This window comes from Hordeum vulgare, chromosome 3H (genome assembly GCF_904849725.1).
Source record: "Hordeum vulgare subsp. vulgare chromosome 3H, MorexV3_pseudomolecules_assembly, whole genome shotgun sequence".
Classification (NCBI taxonomy): Eukaryota; Viridiplantae; Streptophyta; class Magnoliopsida; order Poales; family Poaceae; genus Hordeum; species Hordeum vulgare.
The window spans coordinates 145,579,880-145,604,783 of NC_058520.1; the positions used below are offsets into that span (position 1 = coordinate 145,579,880).

A 24,904-nucleotide genomic window follows, 5' to 3' on the forward strand; every position below is an offset into this window, starting at 1 on the left:
GAGCTAACTATAACAGTAGCAAAAATACTAATGCAAGCAGTAGGAAGAAAGACATAGGCGATATAGGAATGATCAAGGGGGGTTTGCTAGCCTTGCTGCTCTGCGGCAAAGGACTGATCGGCAGGGTCGTAGATGTACCCGGCAGCAGCTTCAGTCTCGGGGTCTACCGATAAGAAGAGGGGGAAGAAACAATAAATAATAGCACCGATGCAACACAAAGCATGACATGGCAAGATGCAGGCTAGACATGAGCTAACGCAACAACATCCGTCATAGACGGGTCGGAAGAATATCTGACAATATTTCCCGGGTCTCGGGCTACTATCGGTCATACTGGAAACGATGGAAAAGTTCCATCTTTTCTATGCTAGGGACGCGTGACAGACGAATGTACCGTGTATCCGGGTTCGTCTCGTTCTGCTGATCAACTTTCATGTTGAAAATATTTTGATCTGACTTACGGATTATTTAATATTAATTTTTAAAGTTTTATTCAATAATTAGGAATTAAAAACAGATTTAAATAATTTAATAAAAAGCTATTATGACATCAGCATGATGTGATGCTGAAATCAACAGTTGACTGGTCAACTGACGACCGGGTCCCGAACGTCATAGGCACAAGTTTTAATTAAGATTAAATATTAATTAATCAGATTAATTTAGTGGGGGACCCATGTGTCATACTCTAATTATTCTAATTATCCAATTAATTAATTTAACTAACATATCTATTTATTTATTTAATAAAAACATTAACATTATCTTTATTTATATTTAATTATCGCGTGGGGCCTCCCTGTCATAGACAGCGGGTGCGTTGGCCCCACCGGTAAGTGACCTTAGGCCAAATACTCGATTTCATTCACAGATACATTATCACGTAAATATCGTATTTCTCCAAATATCTATATATGCAATACATACATCGCATCTCATACATACATACATACATATATACGGAATACATCATTTGTTTTATTTGTTTTCTCTCAACACTCCCATCTCTTTCTCTGTTAACAGAGAGAGAGAGAACAACTCTCTGCACTAACTCAACATAGAAGAACACATCCTTCAAATCCTCCTACCGGAGTCAAACGTCGACGGATCGGATCCCCATTTGCCGGAACGGAACCGGGACGGTGAGGGGAACGTGATGGTGGGAGGAGCCCGAGGAGGGGCTCTCCAACGTTGACGAGAGGGCCCGGTGAAGCCGGAGTTCTCGGGCGGCGGAGGTGACGGCGAGGAGGAGGACGAGGCGGGTGACGGTGACGACGCGGTTCCGGTGAGGACAGTCGCCGGAGAGGTCGCCGAGAGGGGCCCCGGTGAGGAGGGGGCCCCAGAGATGGAGCCGCCGAGAGGGCTCCGGCCGGTGAGATGGGGTGATGTTGGTCGGCCGGCGGGGCTCCTTGGGGGCCTGAGCCGACCGGGGGGGACCAGGGGAGGGGCTCGGCCGGCGGTTGAAGGGGCCGAGGGGGGCCTTGCTGCCGGCGGGAGCAGAAGGCCGGGAGGGAGATACGGGAGAGAGAGGAGCCGAGGGGTTCGTGGGTTGCAGGGGCTTCGGTGGGGAAGAACTCGGTTGGCCTCTAGGGAGGACGAGGGAGCGATGGGGGGGCTGTTGCCGGTGGGGGTCGGGAGGAGGGAGAAGGCTCGGGTGGATCTGAGGGAGAGAGGAGGTTAGCGGTAGGTGGGGGAACCAGATCGAGAGCAGGGCGAGCAGGGGCTCGGTCTCGGGTGGGAGACCGACGGGAGTGTGTGGGGGGGAGGGTCTGCGGGATCTGGGGCTGGGTTGACAGTCGCGTGGATGGAGGCTGGGATCGTGGGGGGGGGCTCGATGGAGGGAGCCTCTGGCGGCGGGCAGGGGGGATGGGGAGCCGAGGGGAGCCAGGGGGGTCGCTAGGGTTCGTTGGTGGGGGCGGTTGGGGCCTGGCCAGTTGGGCCTCTTGGCCCAGCTTGGCCAGGGGTGGGGGGTGTTTTGCTTTTCTTTTTTTCTCTTTCTTTATTTGTATTTCACTTTCAGTTTTATTTTACCCTTTTGCTTATTTCTTTATATATTTTTTTTCTGTATTCTAGTTGAGAAAATTTATTAACCACTATTATCTACTACAACTCAAACATTTTTATTTTTCTTACATCTGAAAATTTAATTCGTTTGTCTTTAAATTAAAAGTGATAACTGTTTTGATCTTTATTAAGTGACAACCTAGCTCAGTTAAATATGATGACCTAGCATCATTAGGGTGCGGTTACTGTAGCTTAATTACCGCGGTGTCACAGCCCATGAGAAAAACTGAAAAAACCAAAAGAGGTGGGAAATGTAGGAAGAAGTCTTGATCCAATTGGGATTGGAGGAGGACTCCTCCCTCCTCCACTTCGGCCGACCCAAGGGAGCCTCCCTTATGGCGCAAGGCTGCCGCCTCACTCCTCCTATATATACTAGAGGTTTAGGGTTTTTTGAGACACAACTTTGCCACGTGTTGCCCTCTGCTCTAGATCGTAGTTCTTCCTCTAGATTGGTTTTCTGCGGAGCTCGGGCGGAGACTTGCAGGAATAGATCACCACCACCGGATCGGGACGGATAGTGGGACAGATCTTGAGACGGTTCATGGGATGGATCGTGGGACGGTTTGTGGGACAGATCGTGAAGACGTACCACTACATCAACCGCATTTATTAACGCTTCCACTTAGCGATCTACAAGGGTATGTGGATCCGATCTCCCTCTCGTAAATGATCATTACCATGATAGGTCCTCGTGCGCGTAGGAAATTTTTTGTTTCCCATGCGATGTTCCCCAATTGTGGCATCATGAGCTAGGTTCATGCGTAGATGATATCTCGAGTAGAACACAAAATAGTTTGTGGGCGTTGATGTTCTTTTTGCTGCCCTCCTTAGTCTTTTGTTGATTCGGCGGTATTGTTGGATTGAACCAGCCTAGACCAACCTTACTCGTACGCTTATGAGAGACCAGTTTCATCGACTATCATGCAACTTGTTGCATAAAGATGACTGGCAGGTGCCTATTTCTTCGACTTTAGTTTAATCGGATTTGACCGAGGCGGTCCTTGGAGAAGGTTAAATAGAAAATTGCATACCACCGTTGTGGCTTTGCGTAAGTAAGATGCGATCATACTAGATACCCATAGCAGCCACATAAAACATGCAACAACGAATTAAAGGACGTCTAACTTGTTTTTGCAGGGTATGCATGTGCTTTGATATGGCCAATGAAATGATATGATATATTGGATGTATGTGATGATCTTGTTATAATAGTTAAATATCGACTTGCACGTCGATGCTACGACAACCGACAGGAGCCATAGGGTTGTCTTCAAACTAACGTTTGTGCTTGCAGATGTGTTTACTATATTGCTAGGTAGTAGCTTTAGTAGTAATAGCATATATAGCACGACAACCTCGATGGCGTCACAATGATGGAGATCATGGTGTGGCGTCGGTGACGATGAAGATCATGCCGGTGCTTTGGTGATGGAGATCAAGAAGCACAAGATCATGGCCATACCACCTCACTTATGATTTGCATGTGATGTTAATCCTTTTATGCACCTTATTTTGCTTAGAACGACAGTAGCATTATAAGGTGACCCCTCACTAAAATTTCAAGATAAAATTGTGTTCTCCCCGACTGTGCACAGTTGCGACAGTTCGTCGTTTTGAGACTCCACGTGATGATCGGGTGTGATAGACTCAACGTTCACATACAACGGGTGCAAAACAGTTGCACACGCAGAACACTCGGGTTAAACTTGACGAGCCTAGCATGTATATACATGGCCTCGGAACACAAGAGACCGAAATATCGAGCATGAATCATATAGTTGATATGATCAACATGGAGATGTTCACCACTGAAACTATACTCAACTCACGTGATGATCGGACTTGAGTTAGTGTATTTGGATCATGCGCCACTCGAATGGCTAGAGGGATGTCTATTTGAGTGGGAGTTCTTAAGTAATATGATTAATTGAACTAATTATCATGAACATAGTCATAAGGCCTTTGCAAATAGTGTTGTAGCTTGCGTTGTAGCTCTACTATTTTTAGATATGTTCTTAGAGAAAATTTAGTTGAAAGATGATAGTAGAAATTATGTGGACTCGGTCCGTAAACTGAGGATTGTGCTCATTGCTGCAGAGAAGGCTTATGTCCTTAATGCACCGCTTGGTGTGCTAAACTTCGAGCGTCGTTTGTGGATGTTGCCAACATCTGACATACACGTTTTTTGATCACTACGTGATAGTTTAGTGCGTAATACTTAACGACTTAGAATTAAGGCGTTGAAGACGCTTTGAACGTCACAGAACATCTGAGATGTTCTAAGAGATGAAATTGGGATTTCATGCTCATGCTCTTGTTGAGTGGTATGAGACCTCCGACAAGATTCTTTGTCTACAAAGTAAAGGAGAAAAGCTCAATCGTTGAGCATGTGCTCAGATTGTCTGAGTGCAACGGTCGCTTGAATCAAGTGGGAGTTAAATCTTCTAGATGAGATAGTGATGGTTCTCCAAACTCGCTGCCACCAAGCTACTAGAGCTTCGTGATGAACTATAACATATCAAGGATAGATATGATGATCCTTGAGCGATTCGCAATGTTTGACACTGCGAAAGTAGAAATCAAGTAGGAGCATCAATTGTTGATGGTTAGTAAAACCACTAGTTTCAAGAAGGGCAAAGGGCTAGAAGGGATACTTCATGAAACGACAAACCAGTTGCTGCTCTAATGAAGAAACCCAAGGTTGAACCCAAACCCGGAACTAAGTGCGTCTGTAATGAGGGGAACGGTCACTAAAGCGGAACTAACCTAGATACTTGGTAGATAAGAAGGCTGACAAAGTCGAGAAAAGTATATTGGATATACGTGATATTGATGTGTACTTTACTAGTACTCCTAGTAGCACTAGGGTATTAGATACCGGTTCGGTTGCTAAGTGTTAGTAACTCAAAATAAAATCTACGAATAAACGGAGACTAGCTAAAGGCGAGGTGACGATGTGTTGGAAGTGTTTCCAAGGTGGATGTGATCAACATCGCACGCTCCCTCTATCATCGGGATTAGTGTTGAACCTAAATAAATGTTATTTGGTGTTTGTGTTGAGCATGAACATGATTGGATTGTGTTTATTGCAATATGGTTATTCATTTAAGTTTGAGAATAAAAGTTATTCTCTTTGCATGAATAATACCTTCAATGGTCATGCACTAATATGAATGGTTCATTGAATCTCGATCATAGAGATACACATATTCATAATATTGATGCCAAAAGATATAAAGTAGTAATGATAGTACCACTTACTTGTGGCACTGCCGCTTGATTCATGTTGGTATAAAATGCATGAAGAAGCTCCATGCGGATGGATCTTGGTACTCACTCATTTTTGAAACGTTTGAGACATGCAAACCAAGACTATTGGTATAAACGCATGAAGAAACTCTATGCACCTGGATCGTTTGGACTCACTTGATTTTGAATCACTTGAGACATGCAAATCATACCACATGGGCAAGATGACTGAAGGCCTCGTTTTCCAGTGAGATGGAACAAGAAAGTAACTTATTGGAAATAATACATTTGGATGTATGTAGTCCAATGAGTGCTGAGGCACGCAGTGGATATCATTATGTTCTTAGTTCACAAATGATTTGAGTAGATACTAGTGTATTTGATTGATGAAACACACGTCTGAATTATTGAAAGGTTCAAGTAGTTTCAGATTAAAATTGAAGATTGTCGTGACAAGAGGGTAACATGTCTATGATATGACCATAGAGATGAATATCTGAGTTGCGAGTTTGGTACACAATTAAGACAAATGTGAAAATTGTTTCACATCTCATGCCACCTAGAACACCATAGTGTGATTGTGTGTCCGAACGTCATGGCCGCGCCCTATTTGATATGGCGCATACTATGATGTCTATTATTGAATTACCACTATCGTTCAGGGTTATGCATTGGAGACAACTGCATTCACTTTAAATAGGGTACCACGTATTTCCATTGAGATGACACCGTATGAACTATGGTTTTGAGAAACCTAAGCTGTCGTTTCTTAAAAGTTTGGGGCTATGATGCTTATGTGGGAAAGTTTCAACATGATAAGCTCGAAGCCAAAGTGGATAAATGCATCTTCATAGGACAGCTAAAACAGTTGGGTATACCTCTTGTCTCTGATCTGGAAGCAAAGTGTTTGTTTCTAGAAACGAGTCCTTTCTCGAGGAAAAGTTTCTCTCGAAAGAATTGAGTGGGAGGGTGGTGGAACTTGATGAGGTTATTTAATCGTGACTTCAACCAGTGTGTAGCAGGGCGCAGGAAGTTGTTCTTGTGGCGCCTACGCCAATTGAAGTGGAAACTGATGATAGTGATCATTAAGCTTTAGATCAAGTTGCTACAAACCTCGTAGGTCGACAAGGTCGCGTACTGCTACAGAGTGGTACGGTAACCCTGCCTTGGAGGTCATGTTGTTGAACAACAATGAACCTACGAGCTATGGAGAAGCGATGATGGGCCTGGATTCCGACAAAGGGCTCGATGCCAGAAAATCCGAGAGAGGATCCATGTATGAAAACAAAGTGTGGACTTTGGAAGAAATACTTGATGGTCGTAAGACTATTCAGTACAGATGGATCTTTAAAAGGAAGACGAACGATGATGGTGAAAAGTCACCATTAAGAAAAGCTCGACTTGTCGCAAAGATGTTTCCAACAAGATCAAAGAGTTGACTATGATGAGACTTTCTCACTCGTAGTGATGCTAAAAGTTTGTTGGAATTATGTTAGCAGTTGTTGTATTATTTATGAAATATTGCACATAGGATGTCAAAAACATTGTTTCCTCGACATTCCTTGAGGAAAGGTTGTATGTGATACAACCAGGAGGTTTTCTCGATCCTAAGGATGCTAACAAGTATGCAAGCTCCAGTGATCCTTCTATGGAATGGTGCAAGCATCTCGGAGTTGGAATATACGCTTTGATGAGATGATCAAAGCTTTTTGGTTTATACATGGTTTATGTGAAACTTGTATTTCCAACGAAGTGAGTGGGAACACTATAGAATTTATGATAAGTATATGTGGTTGACATATTGTTGATCGGAAGTAATGTAGAATTTCTGGAAAGCATAACGGGTTGTTTGAAATGAGTTTTTCAAAGGAAAACCTGGATTAAGCTACTTGAACATTGTGCATCAAGATCTATGGCGATAGATCAAGACGCTTAATAAGAACTTTCAACAAAATGCATGCCCTGACAAGTTTTTGAAGGAGTTCAAAATAGATCGGCAAAGAAGGAGTTCTTGGTTGTGTTGTAAGGTGAATTTGAGTAAGACTCAAAGCCCGACCACGGCAGAAGAAAGAGAAAGGACGAAGGTCGTCCCCTATGCCTTAGTCGTAGGCTCTAAAGTATGCCATGATGTGTACCGCACCTGATGTGTGCCTTGCCATGAGTCTGTCAAGGGGTACAAAGAGTGATCCAGGATTTAATCACTAAACAGCGGTAAAAGTTATCCTTAGTAACTAATGGACTAAGGAATTTTTCTTTATTATGGAGGTGATTAAAGAGATCGTCGTAAAGGGTTACGTCGATGCAAGCTTTGACTCTAATCCGAATAACTCTGAGTAGTAAACTGGATTCGTATAGTGGAGCAGTCATTTGGAATAGTTCCAAATGGCACGTAGTAGCAGCATCTATAGGATGACATAGAGATTTGTAAAGCACACACGGATCTGAAAGGTTCAAATCCGTTGACTAAAAACCTCTCTCACAAGCAAGATATGATAAAACCCCATAACTGTATAGGTGTTAGGTTCGTTGCAATCACATAGTGATGTGAACTAGATTATTGACTCTAGTGCAAGTGGGAGACTGTTGGAAATATTCCCTAGAGGCAATAATAAATTTGTTATCATTATATTTCCTTGTTCATAATAATCGTTTATTATCCATACTAGAATTGTATTGATTGGAAACTCAAATACATGTGTGGATACATAGACAACTCACTGTCCCTAGTGAGCCTTTAGTTGACTAGCTCATTGATCAAAGATGGTCAAGGTTTCCTGACCATAGAAAAGTGTTGTCACTTGATAACGGGATCACATCATTGGGAGAATGATGTGATGGAAAAGACCCAAACTATAAATGTAGCATATGATCGTGTCAGTTTATTGCTACTGTTTTCTGCATGTCAATGTATCTGTTCCTATGACCATGAGATCATGCAACTCGCAGACACCGGAGGAATACCTTGTGTGTATCAAACGTCGCAACGTAACTGAGTGACTATAAATGTGCTCTACGGGTATTTCCGAAGGTGTTTGTTGGGCTGGCATGGATCAAGACTGGGATTTGTCACTCCGTGTGACGGAGAGGTATCTCGGGGCCCACTCGGTAATACAGCATCACAACAAGCCTTGCGAGCAATGTGACTAAGGAGTTAGTTACGGGATCTTGTATTACGGAATGAGTAAAGCGATTTGCCGGTAACGAGATTGAACTAGGTATGGAGATACCGATGATCGAATCTCGGGCAAGTAACATACCGAAGGACAAAGGGAATAGTATACGGGATTATATGAATCCTTGATATAGAGGTTCAATTGATAGAGATCTTCGTAGAATATGTAGGAGCCAATATGGACATCTAGGTCCCGCTGTTGGTTATTGACCGGAGAGTGTCTCAGGTCATATATGCATAGTTCTCGAACCCGCAGGGTCTGCACACTTAAGGTTCAGTGACCTTTCAGTATAGTTAAGTTATATGTGTTGGTGACCGAAGTTTTTTCAGAGTCCCCGATGAGATCCTGAATGTCACTTGGAGTTCCGGAATGGTCCGGAAACGAAGATTGATATATAGGAAGTTGGAGTTTGGATTCCGGAAGGTTTCCGGGCATTGTCGGCAGTGTACTATGAGTGACGAATGGGTTCCTGGGACCCACTGGTTGGGCCCACCATGCCCCAAGGGGTCCACATGGGTTCATTGGATGTGCAATAAGGCATAATGGGCTCACAAAGTCATCCAAGGAAATCCCATTTGGAAAAAGTGGAAAATCCAAAAGAGGTGGGAAATTTAGGAAGGAGTCCTAATCCAATTGGGATTGGAGGAGGACTCCTCCCTCCTCCACTTTGGCCGACCCAAGGGAGCCTCCCTTGTGGTGTAAGGCTGCCTCCTCCCTCCTCCTATATATACTTGAGGTTTAGGGTTTTTTGAGACACAACTTTGCCACGTGGTGCCCTCTCCTCTAGATCATAGTTCTTCCTCTAGATCGGTTTTCTACGGAGCTCGGGCGGAGCCCTGCAGGAATAGATCACCACCATCGGAGCGTAGTCACGCTGTCGGGGAACTCAAGAAGGCGGAGATCGTCATCGAGCTGTACGTGTACGGGACGCGGAGGTGCCGTCCGTTCGACACTTGATCGGGACAGATCGTGGGACGGATCTTGAGACGGTTTGTGGGACGAATCGTGGGACGGTTCATGGGACGGATCATGAAGGCGTACCACTACTAGAACCGCGTATATTAATGCTTCTGCTTAACGATCTACAAGGGTATGTGGATCCGATCTCCCTCTCGTAAATGATCATTACCATGATAGGTCTTCTTGTGTGTAGGAAATTTTTTGTTTCCCATGCGACTTTCCCCAACACATACTAGTAGAAAACAGGCCTTTGGACCGAAGCATTAGATCTGGTTGGCTTTTGGACCGGGACTAATGCTGCCACTAGTCCTGGTTCATGAGGCTAGCTAGGATTTAGTCCCGGTGTATGAGAAACCTCTAGTCCCAGTTGGTGTTACCAACCGGGACTAAAGGGGCTCTCAGGGCCCCAGCCTGACACCAGCCTGACAGGCTGGTGTCAGGCTGGGGCCCTGAGAGCCCCTTTAGTCCCGGTTTGTAACACCAACCGGGACTAGAGATGGATTTGTAGCCCAGTTTGTAGCACCAACCGGGACTAAATATATCCCTATATATAGATGCTTCTTCCATCCCGAGCTTATCCTCTCCATTCTCTATTTTCTCTTCCCCTTCTCAAGCTCATCCCTCCATTTTTGCAAAAATTGTCAAGATTTGAGGCACCCCATCTATTCAAGTGTTCACAAAGGTTCGCAACTTTGTTATTTCATCTCTCATTGCTAAATTAGCTCGTTTAATGCTCTATAAGTACAGTGATTTGTGGCTTCTAGTTTGGGAGTAATTATGTGGGATTTTATTTGATTTATATGCAATTTGAGCTCAAATTAACTTCTGAGTTTGCATCTGTGCAGGTGTGATTTACTTAGTGCCTTCGTGTCCCCATCGTAACCACTGTCCATCGTCCGCACTGTCTCGTCGTCGGCACTACCTTGGTGATCCTCTTGCTCTTATCCTTTTTATACAAGAAAGATCTTATTTGTATGATCTAGATAGTTTTCTTACCTGTATGATTGTTTGTTATACATAGTGCCATGGTCTTGATATCCGTCCCCGTCGGTCCTCGTCCGGTTTATGATTCAGATGTGGTATATACTATATATAACTGTTTGTTGAATTTATCATTTATGGCAATTATGCCCATCATGTTGACATAGATATTTTTATCTAGGAGGTATGTGAACCAGAAATTGCAACCGACCCTCTTGTCGAGAAGTTAAATTTAGTTGTGAAATAAAACGAGTATTTGAAAGAAAAATTGAAAAGAATCAAAGAACAGAAGATGAAATTAGAGTTGTATGTCGCTGATATCATCGATGGTCACAAGATCAAGATGGATGCGACGCGCTTGAAGATTAGAAACATTAGAAAATATGTCATTAATAAAGAGGCTTGGTATCACTATGCTGTTGGATCAATTGTTACCTTAGTTTCGATCTTGATCGCATTTGTTGTTGCAGTTAAATGATTTAGCTAGGTACTCTTGTATGTTATTTTATGAGAATAAGTGTGGATGAACTTTATTTAGGTCTTTTCAGTCTTGTGTAATGAAGATGAACCGACAGTGGATGTACAATGACCGACGCTCTCTCCAGTTCACTGATGGCTTGTAGAGTTTTCTGCATGCGGCTGAGGCAAACCAGTGGGATGGTTTTATGTTTTGTCCATGTGCTGTTTGTAAGAATGATAAAAATTACTCTAAGTCAAGAGCCATTTACGTCCACCTGTTTACATCCAGTTTCATGTCCGGATATAACTGCTGGACCAAGCATGGAGAAAGAGGGGTTCTAATCAAAGAGAATGAAGAAGAAAAGGATGATGATGCCTATCCTTTGTTCCCTAAATACGATGGTACTACAATGGGGGAAGAAGCTGAAGTAGAGGCACCAGATGAGCCCACTGATGATTTTAGTCGGGCCATTGTTGATGCAAAGAGAAACTACGCAAGTGAAAAGGAGAAGTTGAAGTTGCAGCGCATGTTAGAGGATCACAAGAAATTGTTGTACCCAAATTACGAAGATGACATAAATAAGCTGGGTACCACACTAAAATTGCTGCAATGGAAGGCAGAGAATGGTCTATCTTACATGGGATTTGAAAAGTTGCTGAAAATGTTAAAGAAGATGCTTCCAAAGGACAACGAATTGCTCGACAATACATATGAAGCAAAGAAGGCTATATGCCCTCTAGGATTACAGGTGCAGAAGATACATGCATGCCCTAATGACTGCATCCTCTACCGCGGTGAGGAGTATGAGAATTTGAATGCATGCTCGGTATGTAGCGCGTTGTGCTATAAGATCGACGGCAATGTCCCTCGTGACGATGTTGATGGCCAGCGCCGCAGGAAGAGGATTCCTGCCAAGGTGATGTGGTATGCTCCTATAATACCACAGTTGAAACTTTTGTTCCAAAACAAAGAGCATGCCAAGTTGATGTGATGGCACAAAGACGAGCGTAAGAAAGACGGGAAGTTGAGAGTACCTGCTGATGTGTCGCAGTGGAGGAGAATCGAGGGAGAGAGTGGTCGGACTTTGCAGATGACGCAAGGAACTGTTGGTTTGGTTTAAGTGCAGATGGCATTAATCCTTTTGGGAAGCAGAGCAGCAATCATAGCACCTGGCCCGCGATTCTTTGTATATATAACCTTCCTCCTTGGTTGTACATGAAGCGGAAGTTCATTATGATGCCAGTGCTCATACAAGGCCCTAAGCAACCCAACAACGACATCGATGTGTACCTAAGGCCATTAGTTGAAGAACTTTTACAGTTGTGGGACATCAAAGGTGTACGTGTGTGGGATGAGCACAAACAGGAGGAATTTAACCTACGAGCTTTGTTGTTTGTAATCATCAATTGTTGTCCTGCTCTTAGTAACCTTTCAGGAGAAACAAACAAGGGTACTACGCATGCATGAACTATTTAGATGATACTGAAAGTATATATTTGGATAAATGTAAGAAGAATGTGTACCTAGGACATCATCAATTTCCTCTGATCAAGCATCTCTTCAGAAAAGAAGGCAAGCATTTCAATGGTGAGGCAGATCACCGGAAGAAGCCTGGCCACCGTACTGGTGATCATATACTTCATATGGTCAAGATTTAGAAGTAATTTTTGGAAAGGGTCCTGGCGGACAATCTGTTCCGAATGACGGTGACGGACACGCACCCATGTGGAACAAGAAATCTATATTTTGGGACCTACCTTATTGGAAAGTCGTAAAGGTCTGCTTTGAAATAGACGTGATGCACGTGACAAAAAATATTGGCGTGAACCTGCTAGGATTCTTGGGCGTGTATGGGAAAAAAAAGATACACGGGAGGCACGGGAGGACTAGCAACGTATGCACGAAAAAGACGGCATGGATCCAAAGAAGTATATATGAAGGTCATGCCAGCTACGCTCTTACCAAAGAAGAGAATGAAATCTTCTCTGAATGCCTGGTCAGTATGAAGGTCCCGTCTGGCTACTCGTTCAATATAAGGGGAATAATAAATATGGTAGAGAAAAAATTACAAAACCTAAAGTCTCCTGACTACCACGTGATATGATGCAATTGCTTCCGGTTGCATTGAGGGGGCTTCTACCGAAAAACATTCGATCAGCCATTGTGAAGCTATGTGCATTCCTCAATGCAATCTCTCACAAGGTAATTGATCCAGAAATTGTACCAAGGTTACGAAATGATTTGTTTCAATGTCTTATCAGTTCCGAGTTGGTGTTCCCACCATCCTTCTTCAGTATCATGACGCACGTCCTAGTTCACCTACTCGAAGAGATTGTTATTCTGGGTCATGTATTTCTACACAATATGTTCCCCTTTGAGAGTTTCATAGGAGTCTTAAAGAAATATGTTCATAACCGTGTTAGGACAGAAGGAAGCATCTCCAAGGGCCATGAAACCGAGGAGGTCATTGAGTTTTGTGTTGACTTTATTCCTGATATTAAACCGATTGGTGTTCCTAAATCGCGGCATGAGGGATGACTGGGTGGAAATGGCATGCTAGGAAAGGATTCAGTAATAGGTAGGGACATGCATTCTTGGGCACAAGCACACTACACAGTTCTAAAAAATTATACCTTGGTGGCTCCGTATATCGAGGAAGACATGGATATTGTATGCTCCAAGAACCCGGAGTAGTCTGATCCCTAGATCAAATGCACACACATGGCGTCATTCGGCGGTTGGTTGCAAACGCGTCTCATGCATGACGACGAAGTTGGAGATGACATGTACTTGCTGGCCAAGCCACCATCTTCGACTATATTGACTTCGAAAGGGTACGAGATAAATGGGAATACATTTTACACGATCTCCCAAGATAAAAAGAGCACTAACCAAAACAGTGGTGTCCGCTTTGATGCAGCCAACACCAATAGGCCAAAGGACACATATGATGGTTACATCGAGGAGATATGGGAACTTGACTATGGAAAAAATATGAAGGTCCCTTAGTTTTGGTGCAAATGGGTCAACCTGAAAGGAAGCGGGGTAAAGTAAGACCCATGGTACGGAATGACAACAGTGGATGTCAACAATCTTGGGTACACAGATGAACCATTCGTCCTAGCCAATGATGTGGCGCACGTTTTCTATGTGAAGGACATGTCTACCAAGCCGAGAAAAAGAAAAGATAAGGAAGCGAATACATCATACGATGAGACAAAGCACCACATAGTTCTTTGAGGGAAAATAAACATCATGGGAGTGGAGGACAAGACACACATGTCACAAGATTATGAAAAGTTTCACGAAATTCCTCCCTTCAGAGTGAAGACTGACCCAAGCATCATGTTAAATGATGATGATTGTCCCTGGTTAAGGCGCAAAGGGAAGCACGCGAAGAAAATTTTTATATCCCAAGATCCCAATCTCGGATGTGACGGGCTTCACCGTCATCACTTTCTTCTGTAGTGAGTTTCCGGGCTTATCTGGAAAGTCCCATTTCGGACAAACCGGAAGGAATCGTTGTGTAAGAGTTAGGGTATATATATATATACATATATATATACTTTGGCATTTGAAACAAGAAGAAACATTATGTAGGAGTTAATCAATGCAATTATGTGCAAACACAATTTTTTCATGCATTTAATGATTTTTGAGCCAAATGAGCCTGAAATTGAAAAACACTAGAAATGAGCTCTGAAAAAGCTAAAACTTGGCATGGTATCATCATTTCACCCACATAGCATGTACTAAAATGTTCAGAGGGTTACGGCAAAAACCGGATGCACTTCGTGTACAAACAGGACAATCTCTTTCGAAGTATGAGGGTTTCGGACGAATACTCATCTCTTACAAAGGCATTTTTTTTATAAAACTTATTTCAACTCCAGAATTTTTGGGCATTCAATATGCACCATTCAAATCCACGTCATCAATTTTCAACCCTTTCTCACTTCATTTGCTATTTTTCATGTATTTAATGATCTTTTTTTTGAGCCAAATTATCCTGAAATTGAAAAGCACTATAAATGAACTGTGAAAAGGCTGAAACTTGGCATGGTATCATCATTTCACCCATATGGCATGTACTAAAAAGTTGAGAGGGTTACGGCGCACTTCATGGACAAACTGGACAAAATCTTTCGAAGTATCAGGGTTTCACACAAATATTCATCTCTTACGAAGGCATTTCAATTTTTAAAACTTAATTCAAGTCCAGACTTTTTGGGTGTCCAATATGCACCATTCAAAGCCACGTCATCAATTTTCAACCCTTTCGCACTTCATTAGCTAGTTTTCATGCATTTAATGATTTTTTTAGCCAAATGACCATGAAATTGAAAAGCACTACAAATAAACTCTAAAAAGGCTGAAACTTGGCATGGTATCATCATTTCACCCACATGGCATTTACTAAAAAGTTGAGAGGGTTACAGCAAAAACCGGATGCACTTCGTGTACAAACTAAACAATCACTTCCGAAGTATCAGCGTTTCGAACGAAAACTAATGTGTTACAAAGGCATTTCAATTTTACAATAACCTAAAAATTACCAAATTTAAAATAATGATAAAACAAAATAATATTAAACATCAGGAAAAAGAATGACTAAAAAACTATTTTTAAACTAAAGTTATTCACAAACTAGTGATTCACACAAATTTCAAAAGAATACAAATTTAAACTATGTAAATTTGAAAACTACTCGCACTAACGGAAAGTTTGTAATTTTTTGACCTAAACCAAAAATATTCATTCAAAAACTATAAATAGTCTAACAGTTATTCCAAATCTAAAAACAGAAATTGTCATGTTTAGAAAAACAAACCAAACCAAAAAAGAGAAAATACACCTTCAGTCGCGGTTAGAGACACCAACCGGGCCTAAATTCCCCTTCCCGCGCGGAATTTGGGCCACAGAAAAGGGGACCTTTAGTCCTGGTTTATGGCTCCAACCGGGACTAAAGGAGGGCCTTTAGTCCCGGTTGAAGCCACCAACCGGGACTAAAGGTATTTGTATATAAACAGGACTTTCCCGTTTCTTCCCCAACCTCTCCCATTTCCCCCGACACCGCCAGGCTGCCGGATCTCACCGTCGCCCCCGAATCCATCCTCGTCCCGTCGCCCCTGATGCCCCCCCCCCCCCCCCCGCGAGCCTCGTCTGCATGTCCTCGTCGACGCCGTCGCTGCCCCCGACGCCGACCGCCCGCCTCCTTCCGCTCTACCCATCCTCGTCGGTCTCGTCGCCGCCCCGATGCCGCCCGTGCGCCTCCTCACGCTCAGCCCATCCTTGGCAATGTCGTCACCGCCCTCGACGTCGGCTGTCGCCCGCGCCTCCTCCCCGAGCCCCGAGGCCGCCCGCGCGCCTCGCGTCGACACTACCAGGAGTTATCATATCCAAAGCCAATCTCGTGTAGGAATATAAACTTTGTCATGTATGTTAAACGTGCTTGAACCTAGGCTTCTGCTAACAAATTTTCCCTAGAGAGAACAAAAGAGACAAATATGTCTTCCCGGTGCCACTTAATTAACGTGCAATAGCTGAGATTCTCAACCTTTCTCTGCCCACTAACCAATAAACTCTCTCATGTTTAAGGTCGGATCAAGTTGTTGGCCGAGTCTAGGTTTGTTGTATAATGTGTGGAAGACCGTTGCTCACTAGCTGCCATATTGATTGAGTAGGGATTAGTTGGGATAGGGTCACCGATCCATCCAGGACACCAGCGTCCAAGCTTCTCTTTATTTTCCTGCAGTATTGGTGCTCTCTTAGCAATATCCAACTTTAAATGAAAATAATTTAAGTTGTACCAATAATATTCATCTCAAGCAATACTGAGCTATCACTTCGGAATTATAAATATCATGTTTGCACCGCATTCAGCTTTGGAGGATCCCAAAACTTCAAAGTATATCTTTCATTTCGGAATTATAAGTACGTATCATAAGTTAATAACCAAACAATCTATGAGATTACAAGATGTCATTAATTACCAACTACATCATCTCTTGATGGATAGCCCAACGTTGTTGTTTCACAGTAAAATGTTTCCATGTGGATCGAATGTCTTGATAATTTTTTCTAGTTCTTAATCAGTGGTTATGATTGTCTTTGATCCTATAGTGGAAGCACCTTTAGCTGCTCTAAATCCTTCATGACAAAATGACAACTCTTATTTTCCATTATTCATCTTGTCAAAGAACTAAACAATGTAATTAGAATTATTTGTTTTATCAATCAAAGAACTAAGCAATGTAATACAAAGGTAGCCTAAGTTCTCGACGTCGATGATGCCCAACCCGCATCCTCGCCATCAACTCGGCGGCGACATAATGCTTGAGAGGCACCATGTTAGGGACTCGGCTCCGCTGGGCTGGCACTGAGAGGTGCTACCTTCAAGGGCGTGCAACTTGGTGAGGAACACGGGTCCTGTTGTCGACCCGGAGCTTCTTTGGTGGCGCTCGTGTGGACCACTTTCGGTGTGGAGGCAGCCGGCCCCCGAGGAGGAGGTACGTCGCCGTCAGTGACGGACCCACCTCCTGGCTACCCGGGGCAGTTTCCGGGTTCATCCATGCATTCACGTTTGAATAATTACAGCAAATCAAGAGCTAACTACCAATTTTTAGGGGTAAAGAACTCATAGACAGCAGCTCCGTGTACTTTGCCCAGCTCGGCGGACGAGCTGGCTCCGCCACTGGTCGTCGTGTCAGGGAGGAGGACGAGCACGTCCGTCGCTACATGGAGGCGTTGGACATCAGGTTCTCTGATACCTGGCAGGTTCTTCACGGATCTCACCTGAGCTATGATCATGTGATGGTTCCTTCTCTTTGGATGTCCACCGTCCACGCCTCAGTATAGCGGCAACTCTTTGGGTAATCAATTTGATAATATTAGAGAGATGTATTAGTGATAATACTTGAGATGTAGTCGATATTATATTTGATAATATTCGATGATGCATTAAGTGGATTATTCGATGTATTATCGATATTATATATACTAGCAAAAGGCCCGTGCGTTGCAACGGATTATTTTTTCCTAATTTTCAATGAAGATGACCATATTTTACTGCATCACTGAGATACACTATCACTCTTAATTTCGTGAAATCATGAACAATTTAGAAATCACAACATTTTCTAAAAATCAGGAACATATTTAAAATCATGAATATTTTTATCACTTATAGGTGATATTTAACAATGGGTTAAGGTGACAATTAAGCGACAATTTTGCGAGATGGCCTTTGTGAAAAAAATAACATGTTAAATTTGAAATTGAAGTTTGAAAGATATGAATATTTTAAAAAATACTTTAATCTGTAAAATATTTGAGGTTTGAGAAATGGCTAGAAAAAATGGGAAGTACCTTGGGTCAAACCTAGGTCTCCCGGACGGGATTGATACGGACATGAGGGCTAGAGAAATATATCAAAATTCATAATATTAAACTATTATGCTTAGATTCGTCATAAATTTATTTTCCATCCATTTTTATTTAATATTGTGGATGTTGATATTTTTTGCTCTGAATTTGGACAGAGTTATAGAAATTTGACTTTTCAAAAAAAAGTACCCCTTATAATTTAAAACTGATGAAATGTTTATTTTTTCAAGAAAACGTAAGAGATTTTGCGTTTCATTCCATTGAAAAGAGAGGGAGTTGTTTGGTGGAAGGTTTCTCCCGTTATTATAAATAAAAATAAAACATACTATCATCTCTTCCACGTCACGGAAGAGATGATAGTATGTTTTATTTTTATTTATAATACGTTTATTTGGTGGGTCTTCCATGGTGTGATTTTGTCTCATCCGTTGTCAACTTATATTTATGTGGAATTTTTTTGGATCAATGGTTTCATATACTATATTGATGCCTCGACCCCCCCTCTCCTCTCGTGTCGCCCCTACGGGCGACCGAGAGGGCGAACCCTAGATGTCGGCTTCCTCCCCTTCCTCCGGCCCCCTTCCCCGCCGCTGTCGGCACATGCCGCCGGGTGGCGGCGGGCTTCCTCTATCCTCCGCTCGGATCTTGGGCTGGTGCGGGACGGCCTGGTCACGCGAGGGCATCGTGCTCGCGTGGGTCCGGCGGTGAGGCAACTAGCGCGTGCGGCGGCAGAGGCATGGACGCGGGCTCGCGGTGCGGTGGTTGCGCGCAGGTGTGGCGTGCTCGGGGCTGGATGCAGCGGAGGCTGGATCTGGCCCGGTGGGCGGCACAGCCGCGGGTTCGGCGTGGGCTGCTTGGCGGGCGGCGGTCCGGCGCCTTGGTGGCAGGGGCCGGTGGTAGGTGCGGTGGTGGTGTTGCCCTTGGCAGTGAGGCGGTCTGTTGATCGGCGATCCGCCAGGGCGGGCCGGTTCGGTCTTCGACAGGTCGTCTCCGGCTGGTCTGGTGCCATACTGGCGATGGGGGCGGCCGCTCCTATGTTGCGTCTGCTGCAGCGCGGTGGCGGGGGCTTAACGGGCCCGATCTAGGCCCGACTGGGCAAGGGGTCCAGCATGCCCCTGCGCTTGCGTCCGATCTACTACCGCGTGTGTCGGTGGAGGTTGTCCCCTCCCACGCGGTTGTGGTACTGCCGGCCGCTATCTACGATGGTTGTGTCTCAGTCGAGTCGACCTCGCTGCGTTTGGTGGGTTGTTGGCATGGTGGAGCTAAGGATTGGTCCCAGGCGATGTGTGCGAGGGGTCGGGAGAAATCTCTATCGGATCTGGCCGACACCGATGCGGTGACGCCTGCGGGCGCCCCCTCCCTTCCTGAAGGGCGTCGGATGTACCTCTCCCGAGCTAACCTCCGTGTGGCGGGAGAAATCCTAGGACTTTTCCGAGCAGCAGCGTCGTTGTCGTCGGAGTCCTTGAAGGTGTTGCTTGGCACACGGCAATCCGATGGCACTGACGTGTGGTGGAACTATTCGGTGGGCGCAATAGTTGCGGGACACTAGAACTTTCATTGATCCGGCGTTGCTCGCATTTTTTTCTTTTTTTTCTTTTCTCTTTCTTTTGGGCATGATTATGCTGCCTGCCCCAGCACGTATCGTTGGTTGTATCGGTTGGTTGTTTTGTATACAAAGCGGGGAAACCCTTTTTTGGTATACTATATTGATGCTACATTATCACATGGTAACACTTCTTTTCTAAATGGTGGGAGGATGCACGGGATTGATATATTTGTACAGCCGATTGCTGCTGATTGGTTTGTAAATTCGTTGGGCCAATCAAAATCGTAAAACAAATTTAAAATTGAATATGTCAAGTTAATGAAAGAATTTCAAAATTAGAAAATATAATGAATTAAAAGAAATAAATGAGAGTGCTTATTGAGAAATTGTTGACCCGATCAAAGTCAAGTGACCCAATTTTAAATTGATGTCTTTAATTAATTGCGAAGGCTTAAAAATTAGAAAGCATATTGGATAGTATAAAAGAATTGGATGAGAAAGATTTAAGAAATTGTTAACGTGATCAAAATAGGGTGATGCAATTTTAATTGGAGAACCGAGTTGAATATGAGCTCTTTAAAAGTAAGGAGCAGAGTGTTACAGAGTATTGGTCATAAATGTTCTAGGTCTTTGCTTCTGCTAAGTTGATCCTGCTAAAACTGAAGATTAGTGGTCTAATATTTCTGTCGTCCTAACCATGTCGCTGTGCAAACCATGGGAACACCAAAGCACCTCTAGTGTACTCAGCAATCACATGTGAAAAACAAACCTTCAATTCCTTTCGCAGAGGCACATAACAACCATTAGTTTGGTTTGAGATAGATGGTAAAAGAAGAATTCCCATCTCATGGTATTGCCATTGTCAACGAAATCAGTTCAAATCGTCCATCCTCAACATTTCTCCCGGGGTTGACTGAAATCTGGAAGCAGAATGGACTGTTCTTGCCTTGGTTCAGCAGGCATTTCATAACAATGAGCCAGATAAGATGAAAATCAAGCTTTTTGGTTCTTTTCCTTTTAGCAATGCTTGTCTTGCCACTGCCATCTAGCATCCCACAAGTGCTTGACTGGCCAGAGTCACAAGTATCTACCAGCATGCAGTGGCGGCTCTTGTAGCATTCAGACACATCATCTGCGTTGATATTTGAAAATAGAATCTCGGCAACATTATTCTTCACAAGCACAGGAACTTGTCTAGTTTGGTCTTGCACATAGATCTGCAGATCGTGAAGATATGGTTTTACTAATCTATTTCCAACAAAGAAACTGTTTGAGGTTGGGTGCTAGATCTCTTACCATGAATGGTTTATATATCTGTCCAACAACATGGAGATACTTTGGATTATCAGGGCAATCGATTGGATAAGTACTGTCTCCATGAAGATTCCTGAATAGAGAGTTCTATAAATCATGACAAGAAGAGAAATATAGATTAACCGATGAAATGTTGACAAGATGACATGCATTTGCATACTTTTGGTATAGAGGTAAACCACATAACTTGCATCCAGTAGTAACAAAATCTCTGACGATATTATTATGTCCATTCAAGGAATGTTTCTCAATGACTCACAAGTGCCCCTTCAATTCAGGTCTAAGAGAACCCATTAAGACAATTTTGCCAATAGATGCATAAATATTCAAATTACATGGTTTGCTCTGAGGTAGTAGTTCTGAGATGGACAAGAAGTTTGCCGAATCATTTTTATTCTTTCTTTCCAATTCTTCGACATCACGTGCAGTCAATATAGGAGTTTTATCCGTTACATAGTACAGATTTTTAAAAGAAAATGTTAATGTTACAACTTATCCAAGAAGACAAGTTAAATAATTATGATCTACTTCTATCAACACAGAACTTATGGAGTGAAAAACATGAAAGCCTTGATTGTGTCGTTCGTCTATTAACATCAATGTAACATGTGAAATTGTGATATAAGATGGAAGTGAAGACACAGGAATGACATCAAAAAGGATTTTGATTACCATCTTATTAACAAGCTCATTTTAATGAAAATCCATTGTTTGAACCTTTAAACGGAATGTAAGGGAAAAAATAAAGAATTAAATATGTAGATTGTTACCTATCCCAATCAAACTAAAATCACAATGCCTTGGCAAATTTGTACCTGCTGATGATTTTCTGCACGAGTACTTTTGGTGTGTACGATCCACTCTGACACTCTTCTTAATTTTGATCTTGTAGCATTCCCGAGTTTACAGTTAATTAAGAATTCATCAATTCCTAATAAAAGAGCCCATGTGTTTAGTTATCCAGTAATAGTTTTTTCTTCTTCTTAAACACAACTATCTGCTGGAAAATAAATGTAGATGCTAATATAAACATGAGGGAGAAGGGGTTGTTTGAATATATTGCCCACCTTTTTCCCATCAACAAAGCCCTTACACTGGTAGTCTAATGTATATTTTCCCAATTTTCTTGATAGTAAAGATGGCAAAAATATCATTGTAATTGCTCCTGGGTCACCGCATTTTTAAGTACTACAACCAGGACAATGCCAGTAAAGACTAAAGAGCGGAAATGAATAAAACAAATGCAAAAGTCATACCTTCTGGTTGCACTAAATCTTTAGAGTTCATCAAAGTTTGGACTGCAGACATCTGAGAAGCTCTTCCCTCCAAGCCATTTCTAAATTCTACTATCTTAATATCTGAAGAAAAACAACGAGAATGTCTCACCACATGTTGTTTGCATGCACATAAGCTACATTTGTAGGTTAAATCAGAAACAAGCTTACCTCATATGTTTGTTTCATAATTATGAGCATGAACGGACCAAGAAAACATCATATTATGAGCATGGTTGTTTCATAATTTTATCTTGCTTATCTGATATGTTGATTACCAACACAACATATAATTTTTTTTGAGGGAATCGCAACATATAACTTGGTTCCTTTGGGGATGAGGTGAGAGCACATCCATTAGAATAAGACAACCAAACCAATTGATTAAGGAGTTGGGGGTGGTCATGCTATTGTTATCACTGGAACCCAGCCAAATGTCGCAGGGAGATGCTCGCTCACACTATTCTCTTATTCCACTATACATTAACAATCTTTGAAAAAGAAAGAAAAGTCCACCTCTTCCGGAGAATGGCAGCTCTCTAGAAACCAATACAAAAGGTTAAAACCCAAAGTTTAGTGGTTATAGTTGCAGACATACCAAGTGGGAGTCAAAATCTACCAGTATTTTCAATTCAATCAAGTTCGTGCTGGAGTCATAACAAAACCGCTTTGCTGACCAGATATGTACAGCAAAGTTATTTGTTGCAAAATAACATATATGGTGATTACTAATTTAGCTCAAAAGAATTTGCCTAGATGCTTATGCCAAAATAAATGCAAACACTAAACCATGAATATGAACATTCATCAGTGCAACACAGAACACCATTACCTCGATTTCCCTCTCTGCCTCCTTCCGACGCCTCACGACGGCCTCGTCCTCGCCCTCCCTAACCACCACCTCCACAGGATCCTCAACCGCCTCCTTGGCCTCCGCCCCCTTGAACACGCTGAACCCCTCCACAACATCTGAAGAACAACAAACCCAGCGGAAATCAAACCACCAGCACAGCAGCTCAAAGCACCAAGAAAGCAGGAACATAAGCCTCAACGGGCGCGGAGGCGGCCCCGTCGGCGCGCTTCTTCTTCCTCTTGATCTTCTTCGCGTTGGCCTTGCTCTTGCTCTTGCAATTCCGCTTCTTCTCCGGGCCCGCCGCCGCCGCGTCGGGGGCCGCGGGGGCGGGGGCAGCGGGCCGCGCGCTCGTTCGGAACCACGCGATGTCCCCCGCGAAGCGCTTGCGGTCGAAGCGGGTACCGGCGAACAGCGCCGACGAGAGATTCGGCTTCTCCTCCATGGTTTGGGCTTGAGACGACGGCGGGGGCGGAGGAGGCGGAGGCGTGGGGGCCTTGGGGTTGGGCAGATCCGCGTTGGAGGGGGAATCGGTGGTGTCTGCCGGGGGTGGGGGGTGGGGGGACTTGGGAGTTGGGAAGGGGGAGACGTGCGTGGGGGATGGAATTGTGGGCTGTTTTCTGGGACATGTCGTACGTAGGGGTGGGGGTGGAACGATGTGGCCTATGTCGTATGAGGGGTGGGGATCGAGCTGGGAGATCGAACCATAAGCGAGGTTGAACCATCACGACGGCACATATTGCTTTAATAGTAGAGATGATGATCTTGCTAGCTAAAGTGAATACTAAATTGTTTTATCTTTCTTCTCGATTAGTTAAGCTGTCGACGACAGAGATAGAGACCATGATCAAGAGTATGTCTTGTTCGACATAATACGCTCCGGAAACGAAGAGAATGAAGAAGATGATGGCTTAGAATATCTTAACCCATCCGATGGGGGAATTGAGGAAGAACAACCAAGAGACGAAGGGGAACCAGATAATGATGGCGAAGAATTTTTTCCCGAATTAATATAGTCCGACGAGGTATATATTTAGCCTATGGTGATTATTAGATGTATTAATTGATATATATATATATATATATATATATGTATGTATGTGTGTGTGTGTGAGTGTGAGTGTGTGTGTGTGTGTAAACGAATCTCTTCTTTTGGCCCTCCACATCAAGCAAATCTTCTACTAGCAGGACAGTACTAGGCCCGGCCAAAAAGTTGCCCGAGGGCACAAGGTACAACATCGACGAGATAACATTAGGTTGGGATCCAAATGCTTCGAAAAAGAATGTATCCGAATTTGTATGTCAATGCGGAGTTATTGTCAGGGACCAAATCCTGATCTCCATTCAAGAATGGCATAGGCCAAAGAAAGACTGAGAAGTTAGTTTTGTGGATGGAAGATCAAAAAATCTGCTTTCGGATATGCTCATGACACATTTCACACTACCAGAGCATCTCTGAGATGCACAATGGCAGAAAGTAAAGAAGTTTGCTCTTAAGAAGATGGTCACACAATTGTACAACTTGAAGAAAAGGTTATAGTCCAACTTCGGCAAACAAGACATGACTCCAGAATTCACTGAATGATACAAGAAGTTAAAAGATCATCGGGACTTATTTGTGGAGTTCAAGCAATCATAAGCGGCTGA

The 24,904-nt window shown here is 43.3% G+C and overlaps 1 pseudogene; it reads right to left on the reverse strand.

Annotated features, from left to right (window-relative positions):
- Nucleotides 1–20,664: 20,664 nt before the first annotated feature.
- LOC123441580 lies at nucleotides 20,665–23,702 on the reverse strand (annotated as a pseudogene).
- Nucleotides 23,703–24,904: the final 1,202 nt, after the last annotated feature.